Source organism: Triticum aestivum, chromosome 5B (assembly GCF_018294505.1).
Source record: "Triticum aestivum cultivar Chinese Spring chromosome 5B, IWGSC CS RefSeq v2.1, whole genome shotgun sequence".
NCBI lineage: Eukaryota > Viridiplantae > Streptophyta > Magnoliopsida > Poales > Poaceae > Triticum > Triticum aestivum.
Window position 1 is genome coordinate 689,300,550 of NC_057807.1, and position 9,891 is coordinate 689,310,440.

Consider the following 9,891-nt stretch of genomic DNA (forward strand, 5'->3'; position numbering starts at 1 on the left):
ATCAAGGGATCGTTCCGGATCCTCGGGCTGTGGAGTTAGGCTTCGTATGCCCTCCACATCCCGGCACAGCTCCTGCGTCGAAATCACAAAGTAAAATACTTGACTTGGAAGTATGGATCGGGTAGATAAAACGTCCGCTTACCCAGCTCCGAGGGTTATTCATGGAGAATCCGTTCAATGGATTCGTGCGGAGAAAGTCCTCCTCCTCCCCCTTGTACAAGCCGGACAGGATCTTTGCCAGATCGGCTGCCGAGCTCGGCCCTTTACGGCCATGACGGGTGGCGTCATCTTCCCCGTTGAAATCCCACATAGGGTGGCCCCTATATTGGAGTGGCTGCACCCCTCGCATAATGCACGTGGCCATGATTCCAATCATGGTCAATCCGGAGTGGGTCAGTAACCTAATCCGGCCCATCAGATAATGGACGCTCCCATCATCCTCCCGTTGAGGGCTCCGTGGGCGCCAACTCAGGCGTTTCTTCAAGGGGGCATTGCTGAACTCCGGGAGGCCGATCCAAACTGGATCCGACAGAGGAGCGTCCTCCATATAGAACCATTCCGAAGGCCAATCTTCGGACGCCTTCTTCGGGGTGCCGGATGGATATCCGGTCCCGGCGATGCGCCATATTTCGGCTCCGCCCACTTGATATATCGACCCCTCGTGAGAACGGGGTACGAGGCAAAACAATCTCTTCCACAGTGCAAAATGGGGCTCGATGCCCAGGAACAGCTCGCAAAGAGCTACAAAGCCCGCGATGTGCAAAATGGAGGCAGGTGTAAGGTGGTGAAGCTGGAGTCCGTAGAACTCCAGGAGCCCCCGGAGAAACGGATGTATGAGAAATCCAAGTCCCCTCATTAAATAAGGGACGAAGCATACCCGGTCCCCTTTGGAGGGTATGGGAACGCTCTCCGCCTGCTTTCCACCCCGGAAGGTGGCCAGTCTGGCCCGAACCGGAACCATGAAGGCTGGGGGAAGATATCCCTCGGTTTGGAGCGCCACTAGCTCGCCGTGTGGAACTGAACATCTCCCCCAATCTCCTGGCTTAGGGCTGGGAGCGCGAGAGGAGGAGCCGCGTCGACTGTCCATGATAGAGTGGATTTTTGTCAGAGGCGCTTCGATGAGTACTTTCGGAAGGAGGATGGTGTGAGTTGGATCTAGATCCTCGCCTCTCTTATAGGCGGCTCATTCGCACGGCTGGGGGGAGAAATGTAAAAATACCCTAGCTTTTCGCATTCATACGACACGTGGAAGAAGGTCATTATTGGGCGGAGAAGCCAAGGAGCGCAACGTTTATAAGGAAGCCGGACACTATTCGACAGGAACATGAAGTTTGAAGGAGAACCCGCCTTGCAACGCCGAAGACAATATACGCGCCGGACTCGTCGTCGCTGAAGCCCGGTTCGGGGGCTACTGAGGGAGTCCCGGACTAGGGGGTGTCCGGATAGCCGAACTATCATCATCGGCCGGACTCCAGGACTATGAAGATAGAAGATTGAAGACTTCGTCCCGTGTCCGGATGGGACTTTCCTTGGCGTGGAAGGCAAGCTTGGCGATACGGATATGTAGATCTCCTACCATTGTAACCGACTTCGTGTAACCCTAGCCCTCTCCGGTGTCTATATAAACCGGATGGCTTTAGTCCATAGGACGGACAACAATCATACCATAGGCTAGCTTCTAGGGTTTAGCCTCCTTGATCTCGTGGTAGATCCACTCTTGTAACACACATCATCAATATTAATCAAGCAGGACGTAGGGTTTTACCTCCATCAAGAGGGCCCGAACCTGGGTAAAACATCGTGTCCCTCGTCTCCTGTTACCATCCGCCTAGACGCACAGTTCGGGACCCCCTACCCAAGATCCGCCGGTTTTGACACCGACAACGTCCAACTTGTTTTTGCAGGGCATGTTGTGATGTTATATGGTCAAGACACGATGTGATATATGTTATTGTATGAGATGATCATATTTTGTAAATGTTATCGGCAACTGGCAGGAGCCTTATGGTTGTCTCTTTATTGTATGAAATGCAAACGCCATGTAATTGCTTTACTTTATCATTATGCGGTAGTGATAGTTGTAGAAGCAATAGTTGGCGCTGCAAGTAAGGAGTGAAGATTTCAACTTGAAAATGAAGATGGAAACAGGAGAAATGTGGTTTTTGTTAAGGGGGAGGGGGGGTGGGGAGGTAGATATTTCCGAAGAAGCCGAAAATTTTGAATCAATTCAGCGAAAAAACTGAAACGCAAACCTAGATGCAAAACAGAATTCCAAAAAAAAAAAAGTAACCTGAGATCAAAACCGGAATCCATTTTTTGTTCTTTTTCTGATGGGACGACATGAGAAAACATGGCGGTAGAGGCTCATACTGCAAGATAAGGTGTCAAAATACCTTCGCAAATGAGTCTGATCCCATATTCCCATTGGTGTGTGTGGCTGTCGATAACATCGTGATGTGCGTAGACGATAAACATACAAGAATAACTGTGAGTACGTAAAGCAAATAGAGACACATTGTATAGACATGATTTCTTCCTGTTCGGATTGTTTTCTCTCAAGTAGAACAATGAGACACATGATGCATGCATTGTGGAACATGGACCTTTGAATGTGCAAGTATGGCGTGAAATTGCAACAGAACAATCGTAACTTCACAACAACCAACAGGAAACGCTGAGACAGTGACACACGATCCTTTTTTTTTTTTTGTGAACTGACACACATGCTCCCAGCTGCCTGCCTAGCTAGTGTAGCTATATAATAACGACCCACAACCCAACTGGAACAAACCAAGTAGAAGCATAACCACGCACCCACGAGCTAACTCGAACAAATACTTTCATGGACGCCACCGTGGTACAGACCCTGATCGCCATCGTCGTGCTTTTGCTGATCTCGAGGGCCCTGTGGTATCTGGTGTGGAGGCCGTACTCCGTCACTCGGCGGTTTGAGCAGCAGGGGATACGAGGGCCACCTTACAAACTCGTCGTTGGGTCCTTGTGGGATATCAAACAGATGTTGGTTGCCCGGAGAGCAAAGGGGGCTCTGGATATCGGTAACCACGACTACACCTCCCGTGTCAGTCCCTTCTTTCACAAATGGACCTCCGATTACGGTAAATGCATGAAATGTTCCGGGTTGTTCATATGCTATAATTTAATTATTAAGTAGATCCCCATATATATGCAGTTATTTTTTAAACTGATATGTCCGAGTACGTATTCAGGGAAAACATTTCTGTATTGGTTGGGGCCAATACCGGCAATATGTTCTACTGACACAGAGCTAGTCAAGCAAGTGCTGGATGACAGGACAAACTTGTTCCAAAAGGACTACCTAAATCAATGATCTTCGGCAAAGGACTGCTAACCACGAACGGTGATGAATGGAAGCGGCATCGTAGAATCGTATACCCGATTTTTAGCCAGGAGAAACTCAAGGTTGTTGTCTCGTTGAACTACAAATACAATATGTGCTACTCCATCCGGTCAAGTTTATAAGTCTCGTCCATGCCAAAAAAAAAAAGTTCATAAGTCTCGCACACATTTCAATAAAAGCTCTGACCATGCATTAACTTAGTCAACAAATATTAGCACGTTCAAGAAAAAATTTCAATCATATATAGTACTTTTTGCAGAATATAAATTATATTTTGTTGATCAAATTAATAACCTACATATGTTATTAAAACGCTTGTGAGAGTTATAAGCCCCAGCAAAGGGTGTAGTTTATTTTGGTTTATTTATTTTGCTGGGCTAATTACATAGCGTAAATTTTGTTTTTTTTACCCAATGCATAGTCGGTGTGAGCTATGACATCAGAAGACACCCAAAAGATGATTGAGCAATGGTGCACCCAAATAGAAGAGATGAATGACCACCAAGCCGAGATAGACATGAGGTGCTACTCTGACAATTTGACTTTAGCCGTCATTGAACGGGTGATCTTCGGCGAGAACTGTAAAGAAGCTCGGGAGGTGTTCATCGCTGGCAAGGAGGGCCAGAAGCTCGCGGTATATGCGTTTGCGGATCCTCCAATACCTGGTTTTAGGTACATAATAGTGTCTTCTTAGTTTTAATTTTGAATAATTAAATATAATTTAAACTAAAACCACGACAAAAATTATGAAACAAGGGAATATATATGTTTGATTTTGTAAAACGGATGTACGTGTTAAACATTGGACTGGACATAATCCCGATCGAACCGGTTTATCTAATATTTTCTCCATATATATAGATACCTTCCGACTCGCCGTAACTTCCAGTTATGGAAAATCAACAAGTTGGCAACAAGGAAGATAACACATCTCATAAAGACACGGTTTGTTAGAGGTGTCTCCGGAGACGACCTACTCCGGCTGATGTTGGAGGCCTACATGTCCAAAGAAGTCGAGCCACTGAGCACTGAGGAGATGGTCGGTGAGTGCAAGACCTTGTTCGCTGCAGGGCAGGACACAGGTGCCAGCCTCCTCACCTGGGGGATGTTCCTGCTTAGCAACTATCCAGAATGGCAAGAGAAGATCAGGGAGGAGGTGCTACGAGAATGTCAGGATGACAGCGAGGCCCCGAGCATCGACGTCCTCGGTAAACTGAAGCTAGTATGTTCAGAAGTCTCATCTAACATGTAATTCATTGACTCTGGTCGTATAAGTTCTCTGATCACTTTGTGTACTCCAATGCAGCTTAACATGTTCCTCCTCGAGACGCTGAGGGTCTATAGCCCTGTGCCGTTCCTGATGAGGAAGACCGCCTATGACACCACATTAGCAAACATCAAAGTGTCAAAAGGAACCACGATAACAATTCCGGTCATGATGTTGCACCGGTGCAAGGAAATCTGGGGCCTCGACGTGGACGAGTTCAACCCCATGAGGTTTGAGAAAGGCATCTCGAGGGCTGCTAAGAACATGCACACGTTGTGGGCCTTCTCATACGGGCCACGCGGGTGCCCTGGGAGGAGTTATGCCATGGTCCAGGTGCAGACTGTGATGGCTATGGTCCTGAGAAGGTTCTCCTTCTCCCTCTCTTCTCGGTATGTTCACATGCCCATGTACTACATCACACTGGTGCCTAGGTATGGGCTTCCCCTGATAGTGCAGAACCTGGTGGATGATGAAACAAATGACATGTAATATCTATTCATGTCATCTTTAAGAAATAATTTCTATGTTCTGCCAAGAAATAAAAAGACAAGATGGATATTGTGGTTTGTAATGTACTATATGAAGTTGTGATTCGGAAGGTAGCACACAAGTAAATAAACTCGGATCTTGGTTGTGGACGTAGTTGTAGACTTGTATCTTTAGGTCTCGTTCCACATACTACAACATATTGTCTCGTGGTGTCCTTTGAATTCATGGGTAGTTGGTATTTTTAGAAAGAGATTTGTTTTCTGTAACCTCCTATACAATAATTTGTGTTCTACTGATACGGGGGTAGTCAAACGAAACAAGTGCTTAAAGACAGGACATACTTGTTCCAAAAAGGACCACCTGAATCCAATCATGGAAAGCATTTTAGACAATGGAATTGCATTCTCAGACAGATGATTTGAAGCGGCATGGTGAAGTCATATGCGCGATCTTCAACAAGTAGAATCTAATTCATGGTCTTTCATTTTTGAAAACAAGAAGATTTCTGTTCATCAAGATGCCCCAGACTGCCACCAACGAAATTTCATAGCAGGAAGACTTTGAAGAACATACTTGAGTTGTGCATTTCATCTAAATGGGATATACATATATGTCTTGAGGGGCAAATGATATCGAACACTGTTGTGCAAAAGTGTAAGAGCATCTATAGTCGGGCGCCTCAAACTCTCCTCAAACGCCCGGGAGGCCCGCCCGGTAACTGATCGGTCACGATTTTTCGACCCAGACGGACGCCTCAAACATGCCTCAAACGCCTGGGCTGACCGGCACCCCTCATATCCAGCCCAAATATGGGGTGGATATGGGGGCGCCCGGGCACGCCCCCCACGTCAGACTGACGGTGGGGTTTCACGCGGAAACGTCCGAAAACCCAGCGGTCCGAAGCTTGACTCTCTGTTGAACCCGTGGCGCCACTCTGGTGGGCCGCGTAGTGCCTAGCCCAGCAACTTAAGTCGACTGGCGGCACCGAAACCCTACCATCCATCCATGTTTTCCTCTGCCTGTCTGCCGCGACACTCCACTCCACCCATCCGCCTAGTAGCCATGCCCAACCGCCGCCAGGTGACGAGCCTGCCATTTCTGACGCCAGAGCGCCGGCTCGAGCTACTTGCGCAGATCTGGGCTAGGCGCAAAGGCCGGATCGCCGCGCGCTACCTCCAGATGCAGTGGATTCGGAGGAGGACGATGGGGAGGAGGTTGAGGAGGACGAGGTGGATGTGGGGCACGCTAGCGAACAGGCGCCCAACGCGCGGCGCGCTAAAATTTGATTTGCGACACGCACATTGCCAGGTTTGGCGCGTCGCGCAGCGCTTGCTCCAGCAGTAGCGCTAAAATGCAGCGCTTGCTGCTCGCGCGAGCAGCCGGCGCACACATTTTTTCACATTTGGGCATAAATTTCACACATCAACACAAAACACATGGCATATATTGAATCACAAACATCATTCCAACCAAGTTTCGTGCCCAAAAGTTCATGCCCACAAGTTCAAATTCATGTCCACAACATAATTAAATCAAGTTCAACATGCAAACCAAGTTTATGATGACACAAACGAAAGGCACAAGAATCAAGCCTCGTCCTCGTCCCCGTCTTCGTCTTCATCCTCTTCCTCCGATTCATCCGACTCCTCCGAAGACGATTCTTCCTCCTCCTCTTCATTGTTGTGCGCCGTATCCTCATCATGTGAAACTCAGAAGGTGTTGCCAAGATCTTCAACGACATTTTCATGCGAAGGTGGCACACCGGCGCCCGGAGGTGCACCCTTGTTCTTCATCACGGTAGGCGTCGGCGCGACGCCACCAGCCGCCAAGGTCATCCGCGGCGGCATGAAAAGGCCGCGCGCAAGGCCGATGCTCGGAGGAGCTCCGGCGGAGGCGTGGCCAACGCTCCCAGCGCTAGGGTTTGCGGCGGCGGCGGCGGCGTTGGAGGGTTCGCGGCTATAGGATGGGGTGAGGGGAGTGCCGGCGCGCGCGTCCATCGGGTCAGCTCGCCGGCGCCGGCGCGTGTGGGGCGAAGGTGGCGCCGGGGAGAGAGTGCGGCGCGAGCGCTCGTGTGTGCCGCGTGTGGAATCGGGCGCCCCAAATAGATAATGCGCGATATCGATTCGGACCGCGCATCCAACTCTGTATGCCGCACGAGCGGTTATTGCGCGCCCGCTAGAGACACACTAGCGATTGCGCGCGCGCTAAAATGAGTAAATATGCGGCGCGACACTTGTTTAGCGCGCCTGTTGGAGATGCTCTTACAAGAAGCCAGTTAACAAGGCATCACAAATATAAACCAACCGGTGGTTGGAGGGTTAGAGGGATAGTGGTATCCCAGCGCATCAGGGTTTAAGTCCTGGTGCTCGCATTATTCCTATATTTCTTTCAGTATTTCCGGCGATGCGTTTTCGGTGGGCGGAGACGTTCGCGCATAGGGATGAGTGTACGCGCGTATGTATGAGCGCTTGCGTATATAATGATGTTCAAAAAAAGAAACAGAAATGGAATGAAGTCACATTGGGCGGACGTTTTTTGAAAAGCGAAATATATTAATATTAACTAGATACCAAGTACTACGAAGAAGGTTCTTAAAAAACAACACCTCCATGAAGGAAACAATGCACAAGTGTTGTCGTTGCCCAATCAAAGACCGTATGTTTTCACCCTGAAAACAATGCCTTCAGCAACGCCACTGCCATGCACAATCAATAAAGGCCAGACCTTGGGTTTTCACCTTGAAAAGCACGACTCGATACTCAAAGGAGCACCACCAACAATGAAATCCTCCAATGCTGCCGCCCCCACTTGTCAAGGCTATTACTACAAGTCACGTACCACCAGACTCATAGGAACTCGTGTACGGTCTGGACGGAAACATATCCCACAAGCCAGGTCTGAACAACTGCCAGTGAAGCAAAGTCTTCATCGTCTGCGACCCAGACATCGCTGCTTGTAGGCCCTCCAATCATGCCATGACATTCTCTGCATGTGGTGATCCTTTGGAAATCTTGATGCAGACATGTCCCAAGGTGTCAACAAAAACAGAGCTTCGTATACTCCGCTGAAGCTGGTTATGCTGATATTGCGGGTGCACACGACCGGCCCCAATCCAAACAAGATGTCCAAAAAACACTATATACGTCAGCCATTGGTTTCCTTCGAAGGAGAAGTCCGAAACTCGCCGATGGCCAGATCAAAGAGGTCTAATCAAAGGTGCAATGGTGACTTGGCGCGAAGACCACTAGGGCTACCCAGATCAGCTCTGCGTCACCGTAAGTTCGGCCGACCTATGTTAAGCCTAAAATAAAGGCCACAAAGATGACATAAAATATCGCGGCATAATGATGGTTTGTGTCATGGTGTACAGGCGTCTTGAATGCAACTAGGAGCACTGTAAAGAAGCCAAGGCACGAGTCTATCGATGATCCTAACATATCATAATATCATACAATATGAGAAGATACTTCAGGACGAGTTGTCATTTCTTTGGCCCACTTTCTCACCCTCCAACATATGATTTATCCCGGTGCCTTCCACTTTCATTCTCAGAGCTCTTCAGCATGTTCTTGACCGGAACCGCTATTTTAAGCATTAAATGTATATATAACATTGTTACACTATGGTAGCTAATCATCTAATTTTGTGTTGTGTAAGAGAACATATTGAATTCATGCTAAGGTTAAGCGTCGAGTCTAGAATATGAAATTCACAATCAAACAAATGGAGGGTTTATATAGGCGAGTGATGTTAATATGGGTGGGAAAGTGGGTGAAGAAATAATGTACCCCTGTATCGTGAGAGCGAAGATGAGTCGGACACTATTTATTGTGTAGGTCAGTGATCTGAAATTGATTTATTTCACACATCACAGTTATAATAATGTGTACGCATCATAGTTATAATACTGTTCACCAGGTGCAGACGAGTCTAGGCTAAAAAAATGAATATTCGGTTACGGAGGATACTTTTTATCTAAATTTCTTGAGAAATATTTTCTTTCAAGATACTCGCAAGGAGGCCCGCGCAGCAGAGCCCTCCGAACCAACTCCGGTTGACCACCATGTATGCCTTTGGCCTCTCGGCCACCCGGGATGAAACAACGACGACCATGACGGTCCAAGTGATTGCTTGTCGCGCTCTTTCACGATTTGAGCGGTGAAAAGCTGGTGCTTGTGGTCGATGAAAATTAATGCATACGTGAGTGCCTCGTATGGGGGTGGTCACCGCCTGGCAAGCGAGCAACGTCGACATGACTCGGCACTGGAGTGGCGGTGGCTGCTACTACTAGGCATGCGCGAGGGTGGTAGTTGACGTGCGACGGAGGGGAGCCCAATGTAGAGGAAGCAATTTGGGCTGATGGTCTCGTCGCCGCTAGAGCGGAGGTGACGCGCGCAGGCAAGGCCACGAGTTTGGGTTGGTAAGAGGGAGCACGAGTGGAGCACCTGACTGAGGCAGCGGCTTGGGACACGTGTGGCCTCGCCAACATCTCCGACTTCACCTAATTGCGTAATCTACCCAAAGAAGCGGCTAAATGAGAAGGCAAAACAAATGGAAACGAATTATTGTATTTTTACAAGAATCTACTGAACAAGAAGACACAAGACACATAAGAGGACCGAAGTCGCGGTCGGTGGACCTATGAACTTCTAGAGATCTAGAAAAAGGCCAGAAATATGACCGAAAATAACGTCTGCCATCAGAGGAACAAGGAGCATAGCCGGGAAGCCAAGCCATGAGACAGTAGATGGTCCTA

At 48.4% G+C, this 9,891-nt stretch overlaps 1 pseudogene; it reads left to right on the forward strand.

Annotated features, from left to right (window-relative positions):
• The first annotated feature begins 2,808 nt into the window (after positions 1 to 2,808).
• LOC123117697 (cytochrome P450 709B2-like) lies at positions 2,809 to 5,135 on the forward strand (annotated as a pseudogene).
• Positions 5,136 to 9,891: the final 4,756 nt, after the last annotated feature.